Source organism: Microtus oregoni, unplaced genomic scaffold (assembly GCF_018167655.1).
Source record: "Microtus oregoni isolate MIOR12 unplaced genomic scaffold, Mior012 000222F_ref0000416, whole genome shotgun sequence".
NCBI lineage: Eukaryota > Metazoa > Chordata > Mammalia > Rodentia > Cricetidae > Microtus > Microtus oregoni.
In genome coordinates this window covers 146,836-166,976 of record NW_024544890.1, presented here as the reverse complement: position 1 = coordinate 166,976, position 20,141 = coordinate 146,836, and positions in this window count along the sequence as shown.

Genomic DNA, 20,141 nt, shown 5'->3' with positions numbered 1-20,141 from the left:
CTTCTGCTCCTGATTTGGACCTTGAGATTTCTGTCCGGTGCTCCAATGTGGGTCTCTGTCTCTGTCTCCTTTCATCGCCTGGGATCTTAGATGGGGTCATCCTTGTAGATTCCTGAGAATTTCTGTAGTGCCAGGTTTCTTGCTAACCCCATAATGTCTCCGTCAATCAAAATATCTCTTTCCTTGTTCTCTGAGTAACAAGGTGAACCCTATTTCTTTTTTAAAGGACTTTCTCTACCCTTTTTATTCTCTTCCAAGCCTATGTATATTTTTAAGCACATTGCAAATCATTTAGAGGTGTATATTTTTTTGCATCTGAATCTGTCTTTACTGTGTATCTCTATCTTTTTCTGAGCACATGAGTCTTTCTTTAAGCTGCTAAACGGCATAGCTAGGATTAAAGCTACAATTTTGGTGGCTGGCTTCTCCCCATTCCTTAGCTTTCTGAGGGTCTAGCTTCATGGTGCAAGTACTGGTGAGAGCCAAGTTTATTGTCATAACTCTGTGGAAGTTCAAGGTCCATGCCGCCACCAAGAAGCATGCTGCTTGCTGCTAATAAACACCATGTAAGTGTTTGGTGGCAGGGCCTCTTAAAGAGCAGCCATTCAGTTTTTGCTGCTAATGCTGAGTTAGGAGCCTTTCCTAAAAGAGCCATGCCTCTGCTTGCCGCCAGCAAACAGAGCATACTGGAGTAAAGATGGTTACCAAGGAGCTGTGCTTGAATCTGTTCTTGTCTGTCTAGAATCCTTTTTTTGTAAGCTGTCTCAGGTTTTATGTGGAAATTATTGCCAAATGTTTGGGTGCCATTTGTAAATGATAGTTTCTGTCCCGTCCGGTCCTATAGCCATTCAGTCCCAAAGAAACACACGGAGAGTTATATTAATTATAAACTGGTTGGCCTATTAGCTCAGATTTCTTATTAACTAGCTCTTACAACTTAAATTAACCCATAATTCTTGTCTATGTTTAATCATGTGGCATGGTATCATTTCTCAGTAAAGCATTCCCATCTTGTTTCTTCTGCATCTGGCTGGTGGCTGACTCCCTGTCTTTCCTCTTCCCAGAATTCTCTTTGCCTAGTCGGACTGCCTATATTTCCTGCATGGCTACTGGCTAAACAACATTTTGCTAAACTAACGAGTGACAAATCTTTACAGTGTTCAAGAGCATTATCCCACAGCATGTGTCCATGTATGTAGGCCTGTGTTTTCTTTTGTAAATTTCTTCTCAAAAAATGTACCTTATCCCACATCCATTTTCTGCATATTTTATCTATGTTAAAGTTACCTAGATCCATACTTCCATCATCCACTAAGATTTACCAACTGTTCTGAGTGAACACAAACCATTTAAGATAAAGCATTACAGTAAGACATTTTCTTGCTATTTTTATTTGTTTTGCTTTATTTTGGTTTTCAGACTGTCACCTATAGTTTCTAACATGACCACATCAGTGGTTCAAGATTCGCGTAAGAAATGTCAGCATCATTTTCCTTTAATATGTGACTGGAATAGGCCATGTATTAATATATCATCTTAGTCTGTTCTAATCTGTAAAGTTTCTTCTAAGAAATCTACAGACAACCTACTATTCCTTACTCCCATATATTATTCTAACTTGCTTTTTTCAAGATTCTCCTTTTTGGTGTCATTACTGACAGCCTGGTTCAATGTGATTCACATAGTTCTTTTAGAGTAATACTAGTTGGAATCTTCTTTGAGCTTCTTGAATTTTATGCCTATTTCTTTCCTTTCTTCAAATAAGTTCTCCATTTCTTTATCCTTTTTCTGTAACTCCTATAATGTGCTCATTATTCTACTTGATGATCCCCATATGTATTTTTAGTTTCTCTATTTTTATTTTTCTTTCCCTCCCTGATTCAATACTTTCAAAATGCTTGTTTTCAAGGTCAATAGTTATTTCTTATGCCTAAGTCTACTGTAGTGGCTCTTCAATGGATATTGCTGATTCAGTTTCCTTTCCTTATAGAGTTTCTGTTTTGTTCCTTTTTAGTACTTTCTATTTTACCATTATTATAATTTTCTGTCAGCATCATTTTTCTTACCTAACTTGATTGTTGATTCATCTTTTCATTCACTGAGAAGTGTTATGGAGATAATTTTGAATTAGTTCTCTGGTAATTCATTTATCTCTGCAGTTTTACAAATTCAAGATATTGGACTTCTTCCTTTAACTACATCATACTTTCTTATTTGCATGGGGTTTTGCTTCACTTGTTTGACTTCTTTGTCATTTAGCCATATTAAGTATCAGTCACTTCTCCTCCTTTCCTAGAACAGGAATGGAGGAAGGTCATTGGCTAATAAAGGCACTGCCCTGGCCCATTTTATTGGTTAGAGGATAGGTGGGAGGAGTAGGCAGAACAGGACGCTGGGAGGAAGAGGAAGTGAGTCAGAGACTCCACAGCTCTCTCGGGAGCAGACACCTCAGAGAGAGACGCCATGCCCCGCTCCCGGGATGAAGCTCCGACCCAGGATGGACTAGGCTAGAATCTCCTTGGTAAGCGCACCTTGGGGTGCTACACACAGATGATTATAAATGGGCTAAATTAATATGTGAGAATTAGCCTAGAAGAGAATGGGCCAGGCAGTGTATAAAAGAATACAGTGTCTGTGTAATTATTTCGGGGCATAAGCTAGCCGGGCAGGCGGCTGGGGTTCTGGGAATGCAGCCCCGCCGCCCTTATTACTTCAGATGGCACCCAGACGTGTGGACAACTGAATCCACTGAAAGCCTGAGAAAGCTTGGGAAAGAGTAAAGCATGTTTTCTTGGTAGCTGCCATTTCTCGGTTCTACTCTGCTTGCTAGAGGCAAGCAAGCGCTCTCATCTAAGAGAAGCTTCCTGACTCAGCTTTAGCTACAAAACCCTGCAGCTCATTAAGAGGTCCTGACACGAAACACTTAAATGATGTTGACGAAAAGCTGAACACATGCTTTTCGGTTTTCAGCCGTAGCAGGAAAAAAGCTGTGCCGTTTGAAAATGCCAGCTTTCTGGGCTGTCCTGCCAGGGCAAACTCTGACTGTTTGAGGCAGGAGGGCCGGCTACTGAGAGAGGACTTGAGTGTTGTCTGTTGTAGCTCACTTGCTGGCAGGGACCTTGAAATGCCATCCAGTAAACATGGCTACAGCCAGTACCTCAGCCATGAGGCTGGAAAGCTAAGGAATGGACTGGATCTAGCTGGCAAAGCCACGCCTTTAATCCTACTGACATTGCTTGGTAAATTAAAGACTCGTGTGGTCAGAAAAAGAGAGATATACAGTACAGAGAGATTCAAAGACAAAGAAAATTTTTAAATGGTTTACAGTGTGTTAAAAATATATGCAGACTAAAACTTGAAGTTTTTAAAGTAAAAAACAAAAAAAGGAAGAGAGTTGTGTGTGGTAGCACACGCCTTTAATCCCAGTGCCTAGAAGGCAGAGACAAACAGATCTCTGTGAGTTCAAGGTGTAGTAGTGTACACCTTTAATCCCGAATGCCTGGGAGGCAGAGACAGGCGGATCTCTGAGAGTTCAAAGACAGGCTGGTCTACAGAGTTACTTCAGGTCAAAGATACAGAGAACCTGTCTCAAAAAGCAAAGAGTTAAAAGTAAAAATAAACGAAATAGAGGTTAAAACAAAGCAGTACAAAGATGGAAAATAGACAGAGAATTTTGATACTGTATGCTATTATGCTCTCTTTGAATTGTTTGAATGCTGAGGAAGGAGCAACAGCTGCTAAAAGATATTTATTTATAAATACTGCTGAACTAATCCAACATAGATATTTTGAAAATGCCTTGAATTTGAAATTTGGATCTAAGGACATGATGCTTTGGAAAGGAGTTTCTTATTTTGTTTTCACAGAGGATGAGACCCTGTTCATTTCTTCTATTCCGATTTGGTATGATGGACCACGCCCTCCTGAAGGGTTGTTGTGAACATCTCCAGAAAATTGCTCCACTCAACTGCCAACTGAGAAGAAACTAGCACACAGGTTATACCATGAAAGACCTAATTAACGACGCCCCCATTCAGCAGGAAGCAGTTTGGAGAGAAATAACTGCGCCCATGTTCCCAAAAAATGTTTATAAATGTTCTTTTACATTTAAAGGGGGATATGATATAGGTATGAATAATTTACATTAGTATAGATTTTGCTTTATTGATAGAGATTTAAGGTCAATTTTGTTATATATATAAGTGTTTCTGATTTTGATTAAGGTATCGTGATTGTGTAGTTTATTTAAATATGTACTGTATAATTAAGAAATATAGGTTGTTAATGGATAATCATCGATAATAGTAAAGCTTGTAGTCATGTTAGATTTTCTAGATATATAGAGATATATTTTAGATAGACATTCTTCATGTCTTTCAAGATTACAGAATAGGACATTTAATGTTTCAATAACTTAGGATTTTATATGACAATGAGACACTCTGCTCCTGGCAGCACCAGTCTACTTCAAGAGGAAGATGGGCATCGAAGAGGCTCGTTATGGAGTTTGATAGCCATTTGGGCAAGAAACTGCTCTTGCCTGGACTATTGCATAAACTGGACACAGAGAACCCGCAGAGAGAGGACTACTGAACTTGCCTAAGGTGAGATGATCTTTCAGGGTTCCTGATTCATGAAAGAGTCTGTGAGACATTCTGCAGGACACAACAGATAGTGACTGAACTGACTTTGAATTTTCCTGCTTTATGGAAATGTCTGTTGGATACCATGGGCCTGAAGGCTGAAGATGGATGCCCGAACAGTACAGAGGAACTCTGGGTGACTGTCCAGGCAGCGAGATGTCTCCGTCATTTCTAGAGTTTTAAAAGTTGCTTTATTCTTGTTTGCTTAGGTAGTATTGTATCTTTCTGGTGTCTTTGATAGAGTTAAGAATAGTTAGTTATAGTTATAGTTTTCCTTAGTTATGATAAAGATTATTGTAACTTTTACTTGATAACTGTTTTGTTATATGTAATTTTGCTATGTTAAAGTTAAAGCCTTTTTTTTTTTTTGTTTAAACCGAAAAAGGGGAAATGATGGAGGAAGGTCATTGGCTAATAAAGGCACTGCCCTGGCCCATTTTATTGGTTAGAGGATAGGTGGGAGGAGTAGGCAGAACAGGACGCTGGGAGGAAGAGGAAGTGAGTCAGAGACTCCACAGCTCTCTCGGGAGCAGACACCTCAGAGAGAGACGCCATGCCCCGCTCCCGGGATGAAGCTCCGACCCAGGATGGACTAGGCTAGAATCTCCTTGGTAAGCGCACCTTGGGGTGCTACACACAGATGATTATAAATGGGCTAAATTAATATGTGAGAATTAGCCTAGAAGAGAATGGGCCAGGCAGTGTTTAAATGAATACAGTTTGTGTGTTGTTATTTCAGGGCATAAGCTAGCTGAGCAGACAGCCGGGGTGCTGGGGACGCAGCCCCGCCGCTCTTATTACTTCAAAGAAGTTCCTCAGATCCACTAGAAAATCCAAATACCTTGTAATCCTTTAAGAAGCTGGAGCTCCTCTAAACTGACATAACTGATCTAATTGAAAACATTCGTGGTTTCCCTTCAGGAGTTCCTACAGCCTAGGAGAACTCCACCTAGTGTTTATTTGTTTCCCAGCCGACTTTGTTACACTTTATCTTTATTCTCTGAGGTTATCAGCCTGGCTGTTATATTCTTGTAGTTCTTGACATCAGATGAGAGCTACTGGACTCTAGGCAATTTCCCTTGTAGGCCGGAGCTGCTTGTTCATTCCCAGCTGCCCAGACTTGAAATAATCACACAGAAACTGTGTTAATTAAAACACTGCTTGGCCTATTAGCTCTGGCTTCATATTGGCTAGCTCTTACATCTTAATTAACCCATTTCTTTTATTTTATATTTTACCATGAGCCTCATGGTTTAATGGTAAGGTTCTGGGGTGTGTCTGTCTTCTTCAACAATTACATGGCTTCTCTCTGACTCTGCCTTCTTTCCTCCTCTACCTCAGCTTGGAATTCCCACCTTGCTCTATTCTGTCCTGCCAGTGGCCGAAGCAACTTTATTCATTAACCAATAAAAGCATCACACATACAGAAGGACTTCCCACACCATTCCCTAAATGTTATACCATTGAATATATACTTTATAACTTTCTTCCTCCAAGATGGCAACATAAGTTTAGGGAATCTTTTTTAATCAAGAAGATTCTAGTGAGAGAGTTTGTTTCACATTCACCTAGGATGTAGTAACTTTTGAACAGGTTACTGGATTTCTCACAGAAATATTCTGTTTAAGAATCATTTTATCCATGTCTCTTTGGAGGAAAAAATCCAGGAATTTCTATCCCGTCACCTTGCTGATCTCACTACTATTTGTTTTCTCAAACTTCAAAGAGTTTATCTTAAAAAACACTTCCAGAATTGTACAGTAAGGTACAAAATTATTTTCCTAGAGTTCACAGGCAAAACAAGCTAAAGAGATGAACAAATGGCCAAAACCAACATTTTCAGGACCCTGAAAATTAAACAAATTCTTATCATAATCTGAACAACATTTATTAACAAAGTAGGGAGGGAAAATGAGAAAAAAGTCCCATTCATAGGCAAGATGCTATTAAAAAGTGGAAGAGGAAAAATAAGTTTTCCTCAATAGAGTGATGGGATATATCAACCACACTTCAAAACTCCATGCTCAGGAGTAGATGATCAACAACTCTGCTTTTAATGGCGTTTTTTTGTTTTTGTTTTTGTTTTAATAGAGGGAAAATACATGAAGTTACGTATGTTGAGGGAAGAGAATCTAAGAGGAGTTGGAAGAAGGATAAGAAAAAATAATAAACATATATGGCACAAAATTCTCAAGTAATAAATTTAAAAAGTTTAAAAAAACAGTGATATATGGGAGCTTTGTAATATTTTCATCTCTTGCCATATCCATACTACCTTTGAGTACCAATAGTTTTGCAGCCTTAGTTGTTCAGAATCAAATAGTTGAGCAGTCACTAAAAAGACTTAATTAAGATATGAGCTCCCATTAAAATCTTATACAAAGAGAACTGTCCATTTTTGACCTGTTTACCACACTGAAAATCTCTATTCTCAGTGCTTTTAATTTACCTAACTTAGAGGTCACTTGGTGCAACACAACATAATTTCCAGGGTATTTCTAGAATATATTAAGCATCATTTAAAAAAACAGTATTTCATCTGCTTGAAGAGTCAATGCAAGTAGGAGCAAACAAAACAATGGCCAGAAATCTTGAGCAGAAATATGATAAATAATAGAATAGTTATATGTAACATTAAAGGGTTCCAATACATTCTTGAGAATCTGGAAAACCACATACAAATATAAGGTGGCACATATTTATATGATATGCACATACTTAAGAATGATACAAGAAAGCAAAGCCATAAGGTATGACTGCTGGCTAATGTTGAGACAACTCCACACAAGCAAAACATGAAAAAACATAAAGAAAATTAATTCTTTTTTTAATATTTTATTTTTTTAATATTTATTTATTCTGTATACAATATTCTGTCTGTGTGTATGCCTGAAGGCCAGAAGAGGGCGCCAGACCTCTTTACAGATGGTTGTGAGCCATCACGTGGTTGCTGGGAATTGAACTCAGGACCTTTGGAAGAGCAGGCAGTGCTCTTAACCTCTGAGCCATCTCCCCACCCCCAAGAAAATTAATTCTTGACTGGAAAAATTAGACTTCCAAATTTGCCAGATAATACTATTTAATTTTTGTTTACAGGAAATTAAAATGAGAAACTATTATGCATATAAAGAAAAAAATCAAAGCCAAATGCCTTAGTTTCTTTTCTGTTGCTGTAATAAAATATACTAACAAGAGCAACATAAAGGAGAAAGAGTTACGCTGGCTCACAGTTCCGGGTCCTTTAGTGAAATGTTCTATTGCTGTGAAAAGACCCCATGACCATGCCAACTCTCATAAGAGATAGCGTTTAATTGGGGACTTGCTTACAGTTTCAGAGGCTTAGTTCATTATCATCATGGCAGGGAATGTGGTAGCAGGCATGGCAGGCATGGTGTTGGAGAAGTAACTGATAGTTACATCCTGATCTGCAGGCAGAGTGTGACTAGGTCTGGCATGGAGTTTTAAAACCTCCATGTCTGCCCCAGTGACAGACTTCCTCCAACAAGGCTACACCTCCTAATCCTAATACTTTTAAACAGTTCCACTCTCTGGTGACCAGGCATTCAAATATATGAGCCTGTGGGGATAATTCTTATCTAATCTACCATGGTCATAGTCTATTACAGCCAGAAGTCACAACATGAGAAACTAGAGGGAGTTGGTAATAGTGTATCCATAATCAAGGAACAAGCAGTAATGGTGAATGAACGCATGCTAGCACTCAGCTCACTTTCCCCACATTTTAATAGCAGAATTCCCTACCTAGGGAATGGTCTCACCCACAATTAAGATGGCTCTTCCCATATCAATTAATGAAATCAAGACAATCTCCCATAAGCATGCCCAGAGACCATAAATATTATCAAGTTTAAAATTAACAATAACCATCACACCAAGTACTTACTTGATAATGACTTTTTAGATTTATTTGTGTGTGTGTGCATGCGCATGCATGCACACATGCATGCACATATGCACACACACTTATGCAAATGTTAGAGGAAGAGTTTTGGATACCCCTAGAACCAGAGTTCTGAACATGGGTTGGTCCCTTACAAGACAAAACATTTTTAACTGATTATCCATCTCTTCATTCTCATAGACAAAAATTTTAAATAACCTCATTTACGTATGTTCAAGCAAGGAACAATAAATACAAAGCAACAAATTTAAAAAGGGTGAGAAATTATCTGACCAAATAAGGAACACTGGCAGAGTTTTGTAAAAAAAGTAGAAAACTGAGTTGAAAGATAACATAACCTAAACCTTTAAAAAACAGACAAGCCGAAATAGAGATTTGAGCTGATAGAAACAAGTCAATGACATTGAAAAATAGGTAATTTTGATTGTTCTGTGTAAAAAAAAAAGAAAAATAAGTAAAATGAAGAGGGACTTAAAGGTAATACGAATTGTATTACTGCAGATCTACTGGGAGTCATAGAAAATAGGCATAAAAGAATACTGAAGGAAGGAATATCTAAACTAAATACTTTTCTAAATTACTTTTAATGGAAAAAAACTATATATTCCAAGAGTTCAATGAACTCTAGATAGATAAGGTCAGGAGACATATAACAATTGACAATATTGTCAACCAAGCAAAAAATCAAAAAGAAAATGGTTTGTTCTTACAAAAAAATCTTCATAAGATTAACATAACTTATTAATAATCATAAAGTCCAGAGGTGAGTCAGATGGCATATACCAAGGGCTTAACAAAAGAATATCAACCTAGTATTTGGGATCTAGGGATATGATTCATAAAGAGCAAATGAAGGTGCTAGAGATGACTTTGATGGTAAAAGAAACTTGTGGCCCAGTCTGGTCTCAAACTCGTGATCCTCATGCCTCTGCCTCCTTTAGCAAATCCTACCAGTGTATGCCACCTCATAAGTGGGTATAAGGCATAAAGCAAAGGATAACCATCCTATAGTCCACAACCCCAGAGAAACTAGGTAAAAAGGAGGGCTCTAAGAGGGACACACATGGAGGGCCCTAGGAAAGGAAAAGAGTTAAGATCTGGGTAAAACTGGGAAGGGAAGTAGAAGGGAGAGGATGGGGCACGGGAACATGAGGGCATGAGAAGACAGGGTTGGGGGAGTGATGGAGAGGGAGAGCAATAAAAGAGATATCTTGATAGAGGGAGTCATCATGGGGTTAGGGAGAAACCTGGTGCTAGGGAAATTGCCAGGAATCAACAAGGATAATCCAAGCTAAAACTCCTAGCAATAATGAAGATGGTGCCTGAACTGACCTTCCCGTGTAATCAGATTAGTGACTAGCCTGTCACTAATAGCCTATCATCATAGAACCTACATCCAGTAACTAATGGAAGAAGATGCAGTGATCCACAGCCAAGCACTGGACTGAGCTCCTGGAGCTTAGTTGGAGAGAGGGAGGAGGGATCATATGAGCAAGGGGGCCAAGATCACGATTGAGAAAAATCACAGAGACAATTGACCTGAGCTAGTGGGTGCTCAGGGACTCTGGACCCACAGCTAGGGATCCTGCATGGGACTGAATTAAGCCTTCTGAATGTGGGTGACAGTTATATGGATTGATCTGTAGGGCAGCCTCTGGCAGTGGGACCAGGACTTATCCTGGGTTCATGAATTGGCTTTGTGGAGCCCATTCCCTATGAGGGGATATCTTGATACAGGAAAGACAGTCTTGGTCCTCCCTCAACTTGATATGCCAGACTTCTTTGACTCCCCAAGGGAGACCTTATCCCTCTGAGAAGTAGATGGGGGCGGTGGAATGGGAGAAGGTGGAGGTGGGATAAGGGGAGGGAGGGGGAACTGGGGCTAGTATGTAAAGTGAAAAAATTTAAATAAAAGAAATTCTGAAAAAGTATTTTTATTTTTTCAAAGAACCAAAAGAAAGAAAGAAAGGAAGGAAGGAAGGAAGGAAGGAAGGAAGGAAGGAAGGAAGGAAGGAAGGAAGGAAGGAAGGAAGGAAGGAAGGAAGGAAGGAGAAAAGAAGAGAAGAGCAAAGAAAAGAAAAGAAAAAAAAAGAAAAGAAAAGAAACTTGTCACTTTTCCTGAGGATTAAAGTTAAGTTCCCAGCACACACATCAAGTGGTTCAAAACTGCCTAGTACTGCAGTTCCAGGAGGTCTCACACACTGCTTTGGCCTCTGAATTTCTGCACACTTGTAACCTATGTACACGCAGAAACACATAAGTAAAACTAAAATCTATAAAGGAGACATGTATCTTACATCTTAGTGAACTTGGATAATGCAATGTTTTTTCTCAGATGATACAAAAGCAAAAATATTTTTCAAAAGTGAGTAAATTGGATATCATACAGATTAAAATTTGTGTCTTGTAGGACACCATGAAAAAAAGTAAAAAGATAATCTAAAGAATGGAAATATATTTTGTGCATTATTTTATTTTTGCAACCCTATTTTCTTTTCCCATCTTTATCTAATTTCTTTTCATTTTTGTGATTTTTCAAAAACCTATTGAGAAGTTCGTCCATTTGTACAATGGACTGTACTTATATTTACTACCTATTAATCCTTAATACTCACTCTTATTAGCTTCTCACAGCTGCGATCTCCATCCTAAATAGTTCCCTCTCTGCTTTTATTGTATGGGTGTTTTTCCTGCATGTATTTCAGAAGAGGCTCTGAAACTGGGGTTAGTCGCCATGCAGGTGCTGGGAACTGAACCCAGGTCCTCCGCATAATCAGCCAGTCCTCTTAATCACTGAGTCATTCCCTCAACCCCTCTTACGTCAATTTTAATGCAGGTCTTGTTCAGGTAGCTACAGTCCATGTGTGTTCACAACTGTGATGGCCATGTCAGATAGATTATTATCCAGTACTCCTCCACATCCTTCAGTTCTTAAAAAATTTTTTTCAAGAAAAATTAAGTTTTTTTATTTTATTTTTTTTATTGAGAAAAGGAAAAGAAAACAAGTTTCCGCCTCCTCCCAGCCTCCCATTTCCCTCACCCTACTCCCACCCTTCTCCCCCTCCCCCTACTCCTCTCCCCCTCCCTCTCCAGTCCAAAGAGCAGTCAGGGTTCCCTGCCCTGTGGAAAGTCCAAAGTCCTCCCCCCTCCATCCTGGTCTAGGAAGGTGAACATCCAAACTGGCTAGGCTCCCACAAAGCCAGCACATTACATAGGTTCAAAACCCCGTGCCATTGTCCTTGGCTTCTCATCAGCCCTCATTGTTCGCCATGTTCAGAGAGTCCAGTTTTATCCCATGCTTTTTCAGTCATAGTCCAGCTGGCCTTGGTGAGCTCCCAATAGATCAGCCCCACTGTCTCAGTGGATGGGTGCACCCCTCGTGATCCCGACTTCTTTGCTCATCTTCTCCCTCCTTCTGCTCCTCATTGGGACCTTGGGAGCTCAGTCCAGTGCTCCAGTGTGGGTCTCTGTCTCTATCTCCATCCATCACCAGATGAAGGTTCTATGGTGATATTCAAGATATTCATCAGTATTGCTATAGGATAGGGTCATTTCAGGTTCCCTATCCTCAGCTGCCCAAGGAATTAACTGGGGACATTGCCTTGGGCTCCTGGGAGCCACTCTAGGTTCAAGTCTCTTGCCAACCCTAAGGTGGCTCCCTTAACTAAGAATTGTGCTTCCGTGCTCCCCTATCCAACCTTCCTTTATCCCAATCATCCTTTTTCCCCAAGTTCCCCCTATCCTCCCCTTCTCCCTTTTCTTTCCCCATCTCCCCTTACCCCCATCCCACCCCACCCCTAAGATCCCAATTTTCTCCTCGGCAATTTGTCTACTTCCCATAGCCAAGAGGATAACTATATGTTTTTCCTTGGGTTCACCTTCTTACTTAGCTTCTTTAGGTTCACCAATTGTAGACTCCGTGACCCTTATTTATGGCTAGAAACCAATTATGAGTGAGTACATCCCATGTTCATCTTTTGGGGTCTGGGTTACCTCACTCAGGATAGTGTTTTCTATTTCCATCCATTTGCATGCAAAATTCGAGAAGTCATTGTTTTTTACCGCAGCATAGTACTCTAATGTGTATATATTCCACACTTTCTTCATCCATTCTTTCATTGAAGGACATCTAGATTGTTTCCAGGTTCTGGCTATTACAAATAATACTGCTATAAACATAGTTGAACAAATGCGCTTGTCATATGATAGGGCATCTCTTGGGTATATTCCCAAGAGTGGTATTGCTGGGTCCAAGGGTAGGTTGATCCAGAATTTCCTGAGAAACTGAAACACTGATTTCCAAAGTGGTTGCACAAGATTGCATTCCCACCAGCAATGGATGAGTGTACCCCTTCCTCCACAGCCTCTCCAGCAAAGGCTATCCTTGGTGTTTTTTATTTTAGCCATTCTGACAGGTGTAAGATGATATCTCAAAGTTGTTTTGATTTGCATTTCCCTGATCGCTAAGGAGGTTGAGCATGACCTTAAGTGTCTTTTATCCATTTGAACTTCTTCTGTTGAGAATTCTCTGTTCAGTTCAGTGCCCCATATTTTAATTGGGTTAATTAGCATTTTAAAGTCTAGTTTCCTGAGTTCTCTATATATTTTGGAGATCAGATCTTTTATTATTTTTTTAAAAAGTACAAAAATGAATTTTATTGTAAAGAAACCTATTTTTTCATTGATTCTTAATTTTATTTTTTATTACTATTATAATTACAAATTTTCACCTCCTCCCCTCCTTCCATTTCCTTCCCCCTCCCCCCTTTCTCCCTCCCCCTCCCTCTCCAGTCCAAAGAGCAGTCAGGGTTTCCTGCCCTGTGGGAAGTCCAAGGTCCTCCCCACTCCATCCAGGTCTAGGAAGGTGTGCATCCAAACAGACTAGGTTCCCACAAAGCCAGTACATGGAATAGAATCAAAACCCAGTGCCATTTTCAGCACTCATTGTCAGCCACATACAGAGAGTCCTGTTTGATCACATGCTCCATCAGCCCCAGTCCAGCTGGCCTTGGTGAGCTCCCATTAGATCAGCTCCACCATCACAGTGGGTGGGTGCACCCCTCGTGGCCCTGACTTCCTTGCTCATGTTCTCTGCCCTTTTGCTCCTCATTTGGACCTTGGGAGCTCTTAAAAATCTTTCTGTTCTTTATTTACAAGGTTCTTTGGCCTTTGGAGGGGTGGATAATGATGTCCTATTCATGACTAAGCATTTGGCAATCAATTATTCTCAGTATTTCAACCAGTTATTAGCCTCTGGGTTCTTTATGACCAACAGCAAAACAAAGTGTATCTGACCAGTGTTGAGAGAAGCATCAGTTTGTATGTATAAACAAAATTTAAAAAGCTGTTTGTTTTCATGTCCATTTAACCAAACATCAGTCATAAATTCCCCCCAGGGACTGTGATATCTGAAGCCCCCCACAAAACCCCTGCCATAGGGTATGGATCTCATGTAATATATGCTCAGAAGTGGCATGTATGGGTCTTCATAGTTTTAGCTTTTTGAGAAACCTTCCTCCTAATTTCCATAGTGTCTGTACTAGTTTACTCTCCACCTGCAGTGAATAATGGTTCTCCTTTTTCAACATCCTTACCAACATTTCTCATCATTTGTATTCACGATGATAACCATTCTGACTGGGTGACACAGAATCTTGAAGTAATATTTGTCAAAAATCAGATGACTTTATCTCTGTGTCCTTATATCTAAGTCTCTATTCTGTGTCATTAATCCATGTATCTCGTTTTGTGCCAGTGATCATGCTCTTTTATGACTATGGTTCTGTATTATATTTTGAAATCAAGTATGGTGATAATCTTTTTTTATTAGGTTTGCTTTTACTATGTGGGATCTTTTGTATTTCTATATGAGTTATTTGATTATGCTCATTTATTTGTGTGTTTATGTTTGTGGTGTGTGTGTATTGTGTGTGCACATGTGCACATGCTCCAGAGACAAAGTAAAGGTGTCAGTTGTCTCCTTCCGCTATGTGGATTTTGAATATTAAACTTTGGGTGTCTTTCCTTGGTGAGCCATTAAACTGGCCCTTCTATATCAATTTTAAGATTGTTTTTTCTGTTCACATTGAAGAATTAATTCTCTCAACTTTTTATTGAGATTGCACTGAAGCTGGAGATTCCTTTGACTTGCATATGTTATACTGTAAATAATTTATATAGCTCAATTAAAATATAATCCAATTATTCAAATATACCAATAATATAAATATACATTTCTCCAAAATTAAATGAAATATGCACATTACCAATAAGTACATAAAACATATAACATTATTAGTCATTTAGTAAATGCAAATTATAACTACAATAAAATACCACTTCATATTCACTAGGATAACAACATTCCAAATATAGATAACATGAGTTGACAAAAAAGTGCAATCATTAGAAAAATTGTTGGTAACAGTAAGAGTGTGCAGCCATATCCAATATGTATGGTAATTCTTTAAAGAGCTAGAATATCGAGAATTCTTTTAAAATTTTATGTGTACTAGTGTTTTACCTGCGTGTGTGTCTGTACACTACATGTCTGCCTGCTGCCCATGGAGACCAGAAGAGAATATCAGCTCCCCTGGATCTTGAGTTAAGATGGTTGTGAGCTACAATGTGGGTGCTAGAAACCAAATCCAAGTCCACTGAGAGAGCAGTGAGTGCTCTTAACTGCTGAGCCAACTCTCCAACCCTAGAACCATAATTTTACATTTAGGAAAAATTAAGACATACATTCAACATATTATAAACAAACATTCTTCACAGTATCATTTATAATAACCCAAATGGTAATAGCCAAAATGTCCATGATATGATGAATTAATAAGTAAGTTTCGCTTTTCCTCTCATTACTTCTCTAAGTTTTCAAATAAGATTTTTTTCTTTCATATGAATTATTATTATATAATGTAAAAGAATGAAGTGCTGAAACATGTTGTTTTGTGATAAATACTGAAAATATGTTAATTTAAAGAACCAAATGACAAAAGACTAAATATTATATTACTCCATTTATGTGAAATGTCATTATATGTGCATCTAGATACAGAAAGTACTTTAGTGGTTGCCTGGAGCTGAGTAGTTTGGGAGCAAATAGAGACTGACTGCTAATGGCTATAATGTTTGTTTGGAGGATGATAAGAATGTTTTAAAATTAGATTCTGGTGATGCTAGTATACCTGTGTGAATACACACACACACAAAAATACTCAACTGTTTACTTAAGGAAGTAGATTTTATTATTTGTAAATGATGTCAAAATAAAGTTGATTTTCAGAAAGCTTGCTCTTTCTGTATTCTGTTTCTATGTTCATAAACTCTCTCAGCCACAGCTAAGAGCCACGTTGCAATTTAGTCACCTTTAGGTGTTATAAAAAAGATGTGACTCTTCAGTAACAAACTCCACATTATTTTACTTAGTAAAGAATCAAGGAAGGAGGCTCCATCTCTAAAAAAATAAGTTGGAGTTCTACTTGCAAAAATCATGTCTGGAAAAGCGGGCAAAACTTAATACAATGAAAACAACAGCAAAAATACCAACAACAAAAATACCAACTCTCCCTTCCCTCTCTACCTTATAGTGTCTCCTGCCACAGGAGTAACATGATATAGTGGCAGTAACATCTTCCTTAGTTTTCATGGGTTTTACACGGCTTCCAAGTTGCTAAATCTTTGTGACATAGTATGCGTAGGACACCATAAATAAGAGGACTTATAGTAACTATTTTCAGGGTCCACCTGCTTGATTGCATTACTGCCACCTCGTGGTAGTAGTTGTAATGGCAGTCAAAGTTGAATGAATGGAGGTGGAGGAAATGGGTTTGGGGGTTTTCTCTTTTTGAGGCAGTAATTAGCAAGACTAAAGCCTTACATTTACTGATCAACATTTTCTTGGGTGCTGATTGCTGTCACAAAAGGGAATAAAACATTTTATATAGGTAAGATGAGTTCCAGGGTAGTTTATTATTGAAATACTCGAAAGGACTATCTATTTTTTGTTGTTATTTTTTGAAAATTGTATACAACATATTTATTTTTATTATACTCTTTCATTTTCCCAGCTCCCCCATATCTATCAAACTTCGTATTCTTACTATCTCTTAAAAAACAAAAAAAAACAAGCAGAAAACTATGTGTCTGTGTTCGCGCACGCACACACATACACACACACACATACACACACACACACGTACACAGTAAAAAAAAGAAGAAATCATGGAGTCTGATTAACATTGGACACGTATAGCTGAGCATGAAGGCTTCCTGGAGTACGGGTGATATGCACAGCGCAGCCTCCTTTTATAAACCAGCAGTGCCAGAACACATCAAATGCAACTCACTACAAGTAGCTTGCAAGAAAATACACCAGCAGTGGTTCTCATCTTCCTTGGTAGGATGATTGATTTTTTTTTTTGCTTATGTTCAATTAATTTTAAAAGTCACTAAGTATCATTTATTTTTTTAAAAGAAGAAGAAAGGAAGACCAGGGGGGATTATTTGTAACCACAATTTGCTTGGGATAAAATGAAGCCTGTCAAAAAAAGAAAAAAAAATAGAGAAACATTTTAACAGTGGATAGGGGAAACTACAACAACATCACAGAGGATGTCCCTGGTCCATATTCCATCTGTCAAATCTATATTCTTTGTGTTGCAATGAAGGATAATGTCCACAGAAGCAAAAAATTTTAGAATGTTTGCTTATGCCACTTGTAAATTCATGACAATATCCTTACTATTATTTACCCATATTCTGGCAAGCTAAATATTTTCCTATCTAAGAATCAATTAATTTGACGATAGTAAAGATATTTTGAAACTTCAAATTTCCTCCATTGGGAAATTATATTCTCTAGTGATGAAGATCCCATTTCACTGGAGTAGTAATTAAGGGACTCTATAAAGCTATACTGCTCAGGCATTATTTCCTCTGGCCTCCACACATGCATTCTGGTATGTGTGTGCATAGATACATGTACACAATAAATTTAATAAATAATAGTATTAATAAATTTAATAATAATGACTTTTAATCTTCAAAATATCCCTCTGCTTTGATAATATCTGTAGTTAGATGTCCTATGCAAGCACTCTGTTGAAAGTCAATTACACCCTTCTTCCAAAGCTTGGCAGAATATTCCTTCCTTATTTTCCAAGTAAGAACATTTGTTTGAAGTTTTCTCATTCATGGAATTTTTTTAATAAAGCCATTTTCTAGGTGATATGCAAGTTGGCTTTCTTGTACAATTCCAATAAGATTTAATAATACTTCTTTTCTTTTCTTTTTTTTATTGAGAAAAGGAGAAAAAAAAAAACAAGTTTCCAACCTCCTCCCAGCCTCCCATTTCCCTCCCCCTCCTCCCACCCTTCTCCCCCTCCTCCTTTCCCCCTCCCTCTCCAGTCCAAAGAGCCCTCAGGGTTCGCTGCCCTGTGGTAAGTCCTAGGTCCTCCCCACTTCGTCCATATCTAGGAAGGTGAACATCCAAACTGGCTAGGCTCCCACAAAACCAGCACATTAAGCAGGATCAAAACCCCGTGCCATTGTCCTTGGCTTCTCATCAGCCCTCATTGCTCGCCATGTTCAGAGAGTCCAGTTTTATCCCATGCTTTTTCAGTCATAGTCCAGCTGGCCTTGGTGAGCTCCCAATAGATCAGCTCCACTGTCTCAGTGGGTGGGTGCACCCCTCGTGGTCCCGACTTCTTTGCTCATGTTCTCCCTCCTTCTGCTCCTCATTGGGACCTTGGGAGCTCAGTCCAGTGCTCCAGTGTGGGTCTCTGTCTCTATCTCCATCCATCACCAGATGAAATGACCCTATCCTAGAGCAATAATACTTATTTTCTAAGACCCAGAAACCTCAACAATGATGATGGAGCTTCTAGATTGTTCATGGGGTAACTTCTGCTGTCAAAAGTACCCACTATCTGAGGCCTTAGTGATTCCATAATCCTTCACCCTCTACCACCTTTCTGTCATGTAATGTCTGTTCTTAGAGAGACCCAAAGCAGGACTTCTTTGGTGCTTACTAATGTGTACAGTGTATGATTTCTAGATACGTTAACAAGTACTACATATCTTGCACAGTTATTTCATGGTAACAAACATTTCAAAGGAGGTACCCTTGATATCTTTACTTTTATTATTGTTAGTATTTGAAATAATTTTTCAAGAGTTAGGGCTCAAGTCCACGTCTCGTACAGAACAGGCAAATGCTCTACCACTGATCTGCATCCCTGTTAATTATTCAGCCTTTTAACACAACATTTATTACATATAGTAAGAGTTCATATTTTTATTTCAGAAATCGGCAGTTTCTTTTGGCATATTGTCATTATACATAGTAATGGGTTTTATAAAGGTATTATCATACAAATAAAGCATTTATTTTGATTGTATTCAACAGCGTTTCCTCCTCATTCTCCCCACTGCCCCTGGCCATTAGTATTCATTGTTACACTAAGCAGTTTTGCTTCTACGTTCATGGCATATGTACATGCATCATTTTAGGTGTCTGTATAAAATCAAGGATACACAAACGGAAGAAATCCTGAGATATTTATCTTTTTGTATCTGACTTATTTTGTTCAATGTGATGATCTCCAGGGCTATCTATTTTGTTGCAAAGAGCATAATTTTGCTCTTCTGAGCTGAATAAAACTTAGTTTCATGTGTATGCCACATTTTCTGTATCTTCTCATCTGTTTGAAAACATCTAAACTCATTCCACTTCTTAGCTATTGTGAATAGTGCTTCAACAGACATAGATATACAAGTGTCTCTGTGGTCTATTGACTTAGAATTCTTCAAGTATATACATAGATGTTGTATAGTTAGATCGCATAAATAGTTGTATTTTTAATTTTTGAGAAACCATAATACTGATTTCCACACTGCTTGAACAAATCTATAGTGCCACCAAAAGTATATAAGGAGACATTGTTCTTTACTTCCTATCCAGGATTTCTTATGACTTGTTTTATTTTTTAAACTTTTTATTGATTCTTTTGTGGCTTTCACATCATGTACCCCAACTACACTCATCCCCACCCCTTCGTGTCTGCCCTCTGGTCTTGCTATTCTCCCCAATAAAATAAAATAAAAAGACAAAAAAAAAATCTTGTCGTGGAAGCTGTAGTGTGTCATACAGTGGACTCTTTAGTCCACACATCTTTTACTTCTTTTACTTGCAAGTGTCGATTACAATGAGTCATTGGTCTGGTTCGAGGTCTCTGGCTTCTGCTACACCCTCCATACAGGGCCCTTATGGGATTCGTCCCTCTTGGATATTCTCTTGTCGCCCTGTGTTGTCGAGATCCGGTAGCTTTGGATCTGCAGAACCGGCCCCTTCAAGTGCTCCAGCAGTTCATAGACAGGGTGGATGTTGGGGTAAACCAATTCAGAGCCGTTGTTCTAGGCAGGGTTGGTCAGCCTGCCGGCTCTCTCTCATTCGCACCAGCAGGGCGAGCACTCCAGCACTGCCCCAGCTAGCTTGCTCGTGTCACTGGCCACAAGGGGCAGGCCAGTTCTGTTTCACACCCTCTGGTGGCACATGAGCACCCACAACACCA